We start from the raw sequence: 12,244 nt of genomic DNA on the forward strand, positions 1-12,244 counted from the left end.
AACTTTCGGGTAACACCAATTATGCAAGTCATATTAGTTTAAGTTTGGGTGATCTAGTACCTTCTCAAAGCCACATTAATATATCAATTAGTTGATTACTATCCAAAATCAACAAAAATAAGTTTATTAGAACCTCAAATCCTAGATTTGTTTCTTTAAAACTAAACATGCAGCCCTAGTAACTCAATTTTCAGATAAATTCACTTAAGTCTAGTTGTTTAATCCTAGAACAAATAAGTTAACTTATTTCATCCTCACAAGATAAGTTGAAGTCATCAACATGCATTCCAAATTGAAATTATTCTCGGTTTCAAAGCAACCTATTTACCTCTTTATATAGCTAATTTATAATTAACCAAATATATCATAATTTCCTTTTAAGGTTAAATTTCCAATTCTCAATCAAACATGGCAGCCAAGAAACAAATTAAAACAACTAAGACAAGAATCAATTCGAGCCAAGCATTCAAGGAAACAACCACTTCCATCAAATTAACTAGGAATTGACTATCGCCCCCTACCTCAACTGAAGCTTCTTATACTTGTGGTGATCCACCAAACTGAAATGAATCCCAAAACACAAAGGAGATCAGATTTCACATCCTAAAACTCAATTGGGGTTTTCCATGTTTTTGATGTTGTATTGGCTAAGTTAAGTGGCATCCGAGACTTCTAACCTATAAATAATCATCCTATGACCTCAAAAAAGTTCTAAATTATATATGCAAACATAAAATGAAAGTTTAAAAATCAACACATAGGCCATAGCCAAAAATAGGTATGCTGCAGCCTAGTTTTTGTTCAAAAACATGAGGTTTCGACAACCCAAATTCCATTCCAGAAGTAAATGAACTCCCTCATACTCATAGATCAATCCCAGAGGTGATTTATGATTTGTGTGAACCAACACTTTAGGCCAAAAAAGCCTTAATGTCAAAATGGCAGTTTTGAGGTAAAATGGTTTCTTTAAAAACGCAAATGGGCAGCACCTGCTCCTTGAATTTTATAAAATCACACAAAAATAATTTGAATGAGATTTTTCACAGGAAATTATAAGACATACTAATACTCATGTACAAAAATTTTCAAAGCAATTGGAGTTGTGCAAATATGGTTTTCGAAAGCCCAAAGTTCACATCAGAATGCTGATTTTGCTGTATAATTACTGTTCACGTGGTGAAAAATGTCCTTTTCGGGTTTGATGCACCAAATCAAGTAAAACCAATTGGTATAAATCCAAAATCAGTACTACAATCTACTGTGATGATTTCAAATCAAGTCTCTAAGTAAAACAAAATCCGAGCATGCAAACCTCAAGAATTTTCTTTGAAAAAGCTTTAGAAAATAGGCAGATTTTGAGGCAAACTTTAAAAATGCATAACTCACTCAATATAAATGCGATTTGCATGATTCTTGGCTTGAATGAAAGGTGTATATGTCTAGTTTTATGCACTAAAACTGTTTTGCAAAATCTTATGCCGATTAGTACATAAATCGATTTTTGTGAAGCAAGGTCAGAAAATACGAAAATTGCCAAACAAGGTTAGGTTGTGAGACTCTTGGATTTTTCTTTGGATGCACTTAACCCTAGCCATTCAACAAGGTATTGAAAATCAGACTTAGAGGGTAGGGTGAGGGTTCTTACCAATTTTTGCTAAGTTTTTCAAAGAGCAATGCAGGCTGAAAATTTCATTCCCTTTCTCAGGTTGGCCTTCCTCTTTGGCTTCTCTCTTATTCTCTTCTTGTTCTCTCTCTTTCTCTAACTCTTTCTCTCTGTCTAAACTCAGAATTTTCGTGGAGGGTTTTGGTTTGAACATGATTTGGTTTTATAAAAGGGTTCTTGTGTTTGTTGCAGAGAAAACTGAAGAGTCACTTCCTTTCTTACGTGGGAAAGGTTTCTGACAAGGCTTTGGGTTGTTTGTCAGGGCTTTTGGTTTCCCAAGAGGCTTCTAATAGGCTGGCCCATCCTTTAAACCCTTTTTAATTGAGTGTTTAGCCTAAGGCTCTAGGCTAAACAGCCCAACAACCAATTAAAGGCTTTTACTTAACCCAAGTCAATTAATTAAAAACCATGATAACCCTTTATTTGATTTTTCTTTTCCTCTTTTTCAAAAATTCACTCCATCTTCAGCCCTAGTCATGACCTACATGTCATGCAATAGCCATCATTTTAATCTCTTGCCCAAGTAACTTAAGTTTCTAGCCTTAGTGGTCTAGATTGGTCAAAGAAAATAGGGTTTTAAAGTCAACTTTGCAACCTTTGATATTCCTAGTTGTCAAATCCTATTTCTAAACAAATATATGTCACAAACACATATTTGTACAAGCAAGAGTGGGTGTGTGTGTGTGTGATCTGAAAGGATCATTTAAGTATCCAAACAATCAATTAAAAACATATTATTTAAAATAAGTGCCTTAAAACAATTTTTGGATGAAATGTAAACATGCAAGCTGTTTGGCATTCCTTTGGATTTCAAAATTACCAAATTAGTGAACAAAGTGATGTTCATAATCCAATTTGACCAAACATAAGCAATTAGGTCAAAGTGTTATTCACAAATGGTTATTTAGTCATTTTAGGCATGTATAAGTGTACATATGCCTTAAAATTCGAAATCACCATAAACACGTGAAAATAATTATAGTTCAAGCAAGTGACATAATTTCAAATAAAGCATTTAGATAAATGAAATTCCATAAACTTGTCTATGTGGAAATAAATCCACATTTGTGTTCAAAAGAAGTAACAATTAGTTCCTAACTAATTTCAATTAGCCTAGTAACATCTTTAACTCAAAATTAATAAAATTTGGAGTGTTACACTGGGCCTAAGTCTTAACTATATGGGCCGACACGAACATGGCACAAAAGCACGATGAGCCCAACTTAAACGGGCCGCCCCTGTTTGACACCTCTAATTGCCACCTCATACAAATAGTGTTAAAATGACTTAATATTAGAAAAATACTAATTGTCCCTACATTTTTTATATTTCCCACTTTACGTGTTATTACTTTACTTGACAAGGCTTATCTTTTTATTTTTAGGTTTTTATTTTTATTTTTTATTATTCAGCATATGAATGTCATATAAGAAAGAAAAATTAGGTAAAGACATTGTAACAAGTAGTATCTTCCTTTTAATATTATTGGTCCGCTCTGAATAAGGTTTAAATGAAGAAGATACAAAATCTATATTTTATATTATGTATATTGTCACCTCATATAAATAGGACGAAAATTATTAATATTGGTCCGACACACATCAGAATGACACGATATGTGTCAGTTATGCACTTTAATGTGTAAGAATAAAAGTTTTAAGTGATAAAATATAAGAGTATATATGTTATTATGTTATTGAGTTGAGATACCAAATCAGCTATATCTCTGATACTGGAAAGTTTCTCTCATGTTTCCTATATATATATATATATTAATGAGCTTTATAGCCCTTTATCACACAGTTCGACGAAAATACCTTTCAGATGGTTTGATTCAACAAAAACCTAGACAGAAATACCACATTGCTGCGCATATCAAAGTTCAAACGCAAAATTATAAATTTTTTTTACAGTGGTAAAATCACACCCCTATTAATCCAAGTGGTATTTATACAATTTTCTCTAAAATTTAAAAAGCATGTACAAAATAAATATTGATATGCCAAAATTTAGCCAAAGAGCATTTCCAATAGTAAATGTCAATTTTTGGGTGTGGTATTGCTAATTTGCTATCCCGCCTAGATGGCACATTATTATTCGAGTGAGCCAAATTTTGGCACTTTGCCATTTGAGCATGATAAAATGACATCCGGAAATACCAATAGCTGTCACCAAGGGCTTTTTTTTTTTTTTTTTTTTCAGCTTTATAGACCCGTGACACAAAAATGACTTCGAGGTCATTCTACATTCAAGTACGTAATTTAAGCCAAAGACCGAGTAGCTTACTGTTTGTTCTCTCCTTTGCCTATGCTTTCAACCATTTTCCACACAACATTAAACTCCGGTTCCTAGGGCCCGAGTCACAATCCGTTTGGACCAGAAAGGTCTCAAACACAAGCTTCTAAGCTTCTAACATAATATTCACGATGACACATAAATCAGAAATTTGAACTTCTATCCTCCAAATTGTAAATAAAGGGCAACATTCCATTACAAGCAACAAAAAGCCATATGCACAGGCTGAGTATAGACATATCATCACTTGTAGCAGTACTCATCCATTCACAAGATTGATGCACTTACGTCAATCCTAACCAAGTCCCGCAACAAGGATCTAACAATTATCATAACCCAAAGTGCACATTCCAAAAGGGGAATTCTTCAAAGAAACGGGAAAAACCCATTCACATTTTGAGTAATTATTGAGTCACAAGGATTATTTCATACCAAACTTAAAACTAAAAGAGAAAACTTCTCCAATATCCATTTCCATACAGTATGCCCCTGTACAAAAGAAAAGTTACAGTCAGTTAAAACCCAGGCATTGAATTCCTAAGTTCTCAATGACTACAAGCAATCAGATGGCACCATTTTACACATAAAAATCCAAAACCAAAGCATTTGTTGTTTTCTAAAATAATCACTAGCTCCATAAGAATATAAGAAGAGAGAAAAGAAAGCTGAAAAAGGTTAAAATACCAAAATTAAAGGAGCTGAAAGTTAATGATAAGAAAGGTCACCACCAGCATCAGAAAAATTCTAGCATCATTCTCTTTAGTTGTTCAAATAAATCTAATGACACGTTGTTTATGTAAATAAAGCTAGCACAACATAGTAAGTGAGTAGCTGTTTTGTTAGTCAAGATCAAAGTTTTAAAAGGCGAGGAATTGACGTGAGGCGTTTTATGTCTCACAAGGTGAGGCCTAAGCCTTGAGGCATTGAGGCGTAAGCTTTTCAGGATATAAATTATTATAATAAAAATATACAATTATATATAATATGTAGATATATTTCTATAACATTATGCGTGTGGCATAAAATACCCTCTCTATATCTCTTTTACAATATTATTATAAGTCTGTTAGAATTAAAAGCCTTATTTCAACTAGTCTTATTGTATTATAAGTGTTATTTTATATATGAAACTATTGATAGTTTTTCTCAAATAGTTTTTTATGTCTACTTAGGAGTTTTGTTTTTTGTCAAACTAAACGCATGAATAAAGATAAGATAAGATTAAAGAGATTGGAAACGGCAGAAACACAACGTCCCTTCATTAAGGGATCTTTCCGCGGCACCGATAGTAAGTACTCTATGGTTCGGGTCTTTAGCAGGTTTATTAATAGAGATCAATCGTTTTTTTCCAGATGCGTTGATATTCTCCTTTTTTTCATTCTAGTTATTGATATGGGAGGGGGGAAAGAAAGTAAGATGAAGCTGTGCATTGTTTAAATAAAACAAAATCCCAAACTCACCATTTCATTAAAAGGAGGAAACAGACAAAGAGACAAAACGCTGTCATTTTGTACCAAAGATTTCAAAAAAAAAAAAAAAAAGGTCATCCCTGTCGAGGCTTACGCCTCACACCCAGATCACCCCACCTCTGCAGAAAAGCATACGCCCAGCACCGCCTCTCGCTGCTAAATGTGCTTTTTGATAAACAACCTAATGACACAGGCAATCTGCCACCGCCTCACCTTGACTTGCGCCTTAAAAACACTTTTTAAAACACTTGTTAAGATTAATAGTAATCTCGTGTAACTAGAAAGGTTGGGCTCACTAATTGTATGAAAGAGGACATACATCAAGATATCAGTAACTAATACTCCCAAGAAAACATTACGTGTCCTTTTGGTTGAGTGCAATGGAGAAATAAACAATTAAAAAAGAAAATTTGATACAATCTTGGGCTTTCTAGTGGAAAAAAGGAATCTCTACTACAGATCAACAGACTGCACTCTGAAGTCAAAGGATATATTAGTTTAGAGCATCAATGGAAAACTCATAAACAAGCTACCTATTTCGAATTCACTTAATATCTTAACAAAATCTCAGCATGCTTTGTTGAAATTCAAGGAGAAGGAAAATATAGCGTATTCTAGAAGACCCAATACTTAAATGCTTTCAGATATGTACTTTGGGTGAAAATTTCATTTCTCATAAACAAAATCTCTTTCTTTCTAAAACTAACATTTTTTAGCACCCTCTAATGATGCTTGACCTTGTTCATATTTCGCAAACTAAAAACTTTGGCCAAAACGCTAGACGGAGGAGAGAGCTAAGTTGAAGAGGAGATTTGATTAGCTGCTGTTCAGAGAAGAAATTCTTCAAAGGCAAAAAGCAAATTGGTTTGGGCTAAGGAGACAGCAATTTGAAGTTATTTCACAAAGTAGTAAATGGAATAGGGAAAAGAGGTGTGATATAAAAATTGGAGTTGGAGGGAGGTGTGATTGTGGAAGATGAAGGTGTGTTGAGAAAGCAATTATTAGTTGTTATGACAAACTTTTTTCTAGTGCTGGAGGGTACAGATTAGGGATTGAAGGTTTGGAGTGGAGGGCTTTAAATTATGATATGGCAAGGTGGATGGAGGGACCTTTTGTGGAAGATGTGAGAAGGGCAGTTTCTGATTGTTGCAAAGAGAAGTCACTGGCACCCAACGATTATAGAATGGCTATGTGTTGGGATTAAATCCGATAATGAACCGAGATTCAGATATGAATCACACCATGAAATGTACCACAAAGAAGAATAATATAAACAAGAAACAAAGATGGTGCACACAAGATTTTACGTGGTTCGAAAAATATCATGCCGACATTCAAAAGAGATATAGTTCTTCAATATGAAATATTGAATACAAACAGTACAAGGCACACTTTGAGCTAAATCAACATAACCCAAACCCAAAACCCTTATACCACTCTCACAGTATTATCCAAGAACACTCTCTCACCTAAGATAATCCCACTCTTAGCTCTCTGTTTTTCTCACGCTTGACATTTTGAAACAATCGGCCTATACATGCATTTGTAGGCACTCCCAAGACCACATAAGAGGACTAGCTAGGCGACATAACTCTTTCCCTCACATAGAAGAATTCCCACTTCCTTCTATAAAAAGATTTTAGTGCCTACATCAAGACCAAATCGGTCTTCTCTTGCTGACCATAATTGCAAGCCCAGTAGAATCATTAGGTGCCTAGCTGGGGAGGCATCATGATGATCACCTGAAATCAGCTAAACTCACAGCTTACTATTCCTTCATTGTGAAGGACTCTCACGCCATAACACCAAGACATACTTACATATGTTGCTAATCTGTGGGCCCATAATTAATGCACCAATATATGAGCCAATCCAACACTATGTATCAACATTGTTGGGATAATTTGAAGAATGATGTGATGAAGGTTTTTGAGGAATTCTATAGGAGTGGAGTGACAAATGGAAAGTATCTAGTACTTTTGTTTAGCTAATGTTGGATTATAGAAGGAAAAAAAAAAAAAAAAATCTCTTTCATCCTATAGATATAAGATACATAGATACATCTAAAACAGTCAAATACCTATTATACCTAGAGCACATCCAGGGCCTTCACAGAAATTCAGAGCAGCATACATGTGGGTAACATCCATGGCATTGGTAATACATAAATTCCAACAAATAACAATAATTGAAGGCTTTGAATGGCAAAGTCAAGAAGCACCAATTGGTGACTTCACAAACACTTGCAACGCAATCGAAATCAGAGCGGAGATGTGAAATCACGCTTAAAAATCAGAAAAGAATAAAACCTAACCCAGAAGAGGAAAAGGTACTGACCGAGAATAGTGGCGTAGTTTTATTTGGTGGACTTGGGATCGTTCTTGTAATAGGCGTAATTCGGAGGGGAATAGACGAGAGCGGCAGCCATGGCTCCAGGAAGAACCACGTACTTGGCCAACACTGCCAGCTTCGTCAACAGAGGCTCTCCTCTCATCAACGCCATCCCTTTTGCTTAGCTCAGACTCTGCAACACTTTCCTCTACCAAATGTATACAAAACCTAAACAGCACATGGCACACAGAAACAAAACAATAAATCTATAATGCGGCTTAGAAAATATACGGCTTCGATCATCAAATGAAACACAAATTCCATAAAACCCTAAAATTCCACAAGATAGAGATCCAATCATCACAGAGAAACGAATTAGAATCAATAAATCGGAAACCTAAAATATGTATCTCATATGATCCCACACCGGCACTGCACTGGAGAAGCCTATCCGGTGCGGTGCGGTGCTGAGCACCGGAATTGATGCAGCAGAACTGGACCAAACCAGATTGGTAACAGTTCCGGTCTGGTCCAGTGCACTGTTTCTGGATGATAGACTGAGATGAGAGAGTGAGAGACTGGACCCAACCCGAAATCAAACCCCAAATTGCACAGAGATGATAGACTGACAGATGAGAGACGCGAGATGAGAGATGAGAGTGAGAGAGATAGTTACCTGAGAAGCTGAGATGAGCGTGAGAGCTGAGAGCTGAGAGTGAGAGACAGAGCAGAGAGTCCAGACTCGACTGCGTGAGAGACTGAGATGAGAGTGAGAGATCAATTGGGGATTTGGGGTTGGGGTAATCCGTAATTGGGTATTTGGGTAGGGTAATTGGCATAATTGCCTAAATGGCCAAATGGGTAAATTGGTAAATTGGTAATTTGCAAATTTGTAATTGACTAATCTAATTAGTAAGAGGGCTTGCACTGCAAGAAGTTAAATTTCGAAATTTTCGGCGAAATTTCGCCGAAAAATTTCGTTTTTCAGGGGTATGAAAATTTTAGCATATATTCGTCAATATTTCGTCAACATTTCGCCGAAATTTTCGAAATTTCGCTCTATCTTCTCCAACAATTTCTCCTTTTGTCTTCTCCAGTAGTTTCTCTTTCTCTGTCTTCACTCTTCGCAAGAGAGGGAGATCCCCAACTCCGGTCAGATCTTGGCAGCTCAAGAGAGGGAGATCCCGGCCAGATCTAGGCGGCCCAAGAGGGGAGAAGAAATCGGGGAGGAGAGGAGGAAGAGATCGGAGAGAAGAAGAGGAAGAGAGGGAGAAGAGAAGGAGGAAGAGATTTATGCGCCTGGGCTGGAAAATGGAAGAGAGAAATGAGAGGGAAGAAGAGGCTCTCTGCCACGGGAAGGAAAATGGAAGGAAAAGCCGAAAAGGTGAGGAAAAGGAAGTGAAGGAAAGAGAAAGGAAAAAAAAAAAATTCACTCACGGACTCACCAAACAATATTCAAGTCAGCTAGCTAGCTGTCCACCTATGACCCAGCTTTTATTTCTTCTCTTTTGGGGTAGGCCAACGCTGACACAGTCAAGGTTCAAATACTTAATGGATACTATTAAGTCTATTATCATGTGAAGAGAAACAAAAAGGGTGCTGTGTCATGTACTTTAATGGATACTATTATTATGTGAAGAGAAACAAAAAAGTAAAAAAAAAAAAAGAGAGGTTAAGGTTGATTGGGGTTTGGGATTTGGGACTTTTGGGCAATTGAAAAGATAAAAAAGAGTTTGAAGTTTCGTTTAATTATTTATAAACTCTAAACTCTAATATATTTTTATATAAAAAATAATAAAAAATACCCTAAGAGGCCTAAACTCTAATATCTTATATTATATCATAAACAATATAGAGTATAGATTATATAGTATAAAGAATATATTAATTTTATTTATTCATTATACTAAGTTTATTTAACAGTATTTGCCTCCAGCGCGCATTATATTCATCACATATCACATGAAACCTACCATATAATTTAGTTTTTTTAATATTTTTTATCAATGTAGTAAATAATATGTTAAATAAACATATGGTAAAATTTTATTCAAAATTTCCGTATTTTGATAGTAATTTCCGTCGTTTCCGTCGAATTTTTGTCGAAATTTAAAAATCTTCGAAATTTCCGTCGAAATTTCCATCGAAATTTCCATCAAAATTTCCTCGAAATCCGAAATTTTATTCCTTGCTTGCACATCTTTTTTTTCTTCTTTTTGCACACCCTTTCCGAAAAAGAAAAAAAAAACTCAAGAAAAAAAACCACTTTGGCCTTCCCCTCACCCACACACCTCATCCCCATCTCTCCCCGTACACACCTCATCTCCATCTCCACTTCATCTCCATCTTTTCTTTTCTTTTCTTCTTCACCGTCGAAGCCCACCCCCCACATTTTCTCTTCTTCTTCTTCCCCCCACCCCAACAGCCTCCCCCCGAGCCCTCCCTTCCTCTCCTCTCCTCTCCTCTCCGACTCCTCTCTCCTTGCCACCTCCCAATCCTTCCTCCCCCTCCTCCCCACATGCACCACCTGCAGACAGCCAAAACAGCCACCACCACATTCTTCATCTCTCTCTCTCTCTCTCTCTCTCTCTCTCATTCCATCTCTCCTCTCACCCAAGCAGACAGCCAAAAAAAAATTGCAACGGGTTCGGCAGACCAGTGTCGAACCCGGTGGTTTCATTCGACAGGTACCTGCCGAATATAATAGGATTGTTCGTTGGGTACCTACCGAACGAAACCACCGGGTTCAACACTGGTCCACCGAACCCGCTGCAATATTTTTTTTTTTAAGTTTTCTTATCTCCGGCGCGCGATGATGAGCTAGCTGGAGGAGCAATTGTGGAGTGGGCAGGAGAGAGGGGGTGGATCGGGTTAGGGTGGGGGTGAGGGAGGGAGGGAGGTGGTCGGGGTAGGAGGAAGAAAAAGAAGAGAGAGTAAGAGAGAGAAAGGGAGAGAGGAGAGAGGGGCAGGGAGGGGGTGGGGTGGTCGCCAGTGGTGGTAGGCTGCTCGGCGTGGTCGGGGATGAGTGTATGCCGGAGAAAGGAGAGGTGAGGAGGGAGGTGATCGGGGATGGGTGTGTGGCTGTGTGTGTGTGTGTGTGTTTTTTTTTTTTTTCTGTTTAGGAATGGTGTGCAAAAAGAAAAATTGATGGGGTATAAGGTCTTTTCCCTTTAGTTTTTTTTTTTTTTTTTTTTTTTTTAAGAAAGGGTGTGCAAAAAGAAAAAAAAAAGTGTGCAAATAGCAGCCCTCATTAGTAATTAGGGTTTGACTTTTTGAGGGTATCAAATTTTCAATTGGGGTTTCATTTGATTTTGGGGTTTCATTTAATTTTGGTGTTTTAGTTGGGGTTTAGAGTATAGGGTATTTAGGGTATAGGGTATAGTCTTATAGTAAACATATACATACAAAAATTATAAGTTAGGATATACTATAGTATTATAAACTATATACTATATGATACTATCAAATATATAATTAGTGTTTCAATTAGAGTTTAAATTGGTACTTTGTAATTGACTAATCTAATTGGGGTTTGAGGGTTTCAATTGGGGTTTAGAGTATAGGGTATTTAGGGTATAGTCTTATAGTAAATATATACATAAAAAAATTATAAGTTAGGATATACTATAGTATTATAAACTATATACTATATAGTGCTATCAAATATATAATTAGTGTTTCAATTGGGGTTTAAATTGGTAATTTGTAATTGACTAATCTAACTGGGGTTTCAATTGGGGTTTAAAGTATAGGGGTCATAGGGCATTTAGGGTATAGGGTATAGTCTTATAGTAAACAATATTATATATAAAAAAAATTATAAGCTAGGATATACTATAGTATTATAAACTATATACTATATAGTACAATATATAGTATATAGTATATATATATAATATACTATATAGGCCATATAGGGATATATAAAATATATTTTAAGGTCTAAAATATAGCTAGGTTAATATTAATTTTATCATCTAAAATGTGTATAAATGTGTGTAAAAAAGTGTATAAAAAAGTGTATAACAAGTGCTAAAAAAGTGTATAAAAATATAAAATGGTATAAATATGTATAAATATATATGTTTTTGGTCCTACACGGTCTGGTTCGGTCTGGCCCAACTTCAAGAAGAACAACATCGAAACCGAAATCGTATTGGACCAGTCCGGTCTAGTTTGGTCCAATCTTTGACCAGTTTTGGTCAACACAGTTTTTTCGATTTTTTTACCCTCGGTTTGGTTCGGTGTGCTCAGTTCGCTGTTTAAATGCCCACCCTAGTTTGTGCACACGTAACACTAAGTGTTTAGGGCATTTTTATAGATGAAATGGAGCCTTGAGGGATATAGAAAGATAGTTTGGTAAAAACAATGGGCTTCAACCTGTGTCTGGTAATAGGTTTTGTTAGGTGGAATGACCAGTTTTATCTTATTCAGGCAAGTGCTTTAAAAAAAAAAAAAAATACAAAAGACCTTGGGTTGGTTGGGG

The sequence above is a fragment of the Dryas octopetala genome, chromosome 8 (genome assembly GCF_963921425.1).
Source record: "Dryas octopetala chromosome 8, drDryOcto1.1, whole genome shotgun sequence".
NCBI classification, from domain to species: domain Eukaryota; kingdom Viridiplantae; phylum Streptophyta; class Magnoliopsida; order Rosales; family Rosaceae; genus Dryas; species Dryas octopetala.